Source organism: Felis catus, chromosome A2 (assembly GCF_018350175.1).
Source record: "Felis catus isolate Fca126 chromosome A2, F.catus_Fca126_mat1.0, whole genome shotgun sequence".
Classification (NCBI taxonomy): domain Eukaryota; kingdom Metazoa; phylum Chordata; class Mammalia; order Carnivora; family Felidae; genus Felis; species Felis catus.
Genome location: NC_058369.1, coordinates 163318753 through 163319516, shown reverse-complemented (window position 1 = coordinate 163319516; position 764 = coordinate 163318753).

Below are 764 nucleotides of genomic sequence, written 5' to 3'. Positions count from 1 at the left end.
CTCTCTGTCCATCTCCATGCTTCCCGCCCCTGCTCTGTGCCCCCTGCCTGTGCCCAGGCTCCCCCTCATGCCGCACCCCTCCTGGTCCTCAGTCCTCGCCCACTCATAGCCTTCTCTGCTCGTGTCCCAGGTCCTTGTCCTCTGACCCCACCCAGGCCTCCATCTCCTGTCATTTCCTGTCCTGGCTCCCCAGCTCTCTTCCTCCTGGGGGGGGGGTGTTAAGAGAGAACAATAGGAAAAGAAAAAGAGCCAGGAAGAAAGGGGGGTCTCCACTAAGTCTGGAAAAAGAAAAAAACAAGTGTGGCTGTCAGCAGCCCCCGGTCCTCGCCTCACTCGGTGCTAAGTCTCTGTGTGATCTTACACAGCCCCCTCCGGTCTCTGGGCCTCAGTTTCCTTACGTGTAAAGCGAGGAGAGGTTGGACCAGCCACCCTCCGAGGTCCCCGGTGCTCTAGGGTTTGATTATTCTGCAAAAGTGTGTCGGGGGTGGTGAGGACTCTTAGGCAGCAGTGGGGTGGGGCGGAGGAAGGTTCTAGGGAGAAAAGGTGTAGTAGGCGCTGGCTCTACAATGTGTGGTCCCCACATCTTTCTGAAACGCCCCCTGCCCACCTGCCCGAGCTCTTCCTCTGACCCAGAGCCTGTCCCTCAGGGGGCCGGTGGGACCAGAGAATGGGACCCAGGGCCGCACGCCCCTGGATGGAAGTTCATCTGTGGGTCCCCCTTGCTGGGGAGGGAAGAGTTGGGGGCACTGAGGGCTGAGAGCCCC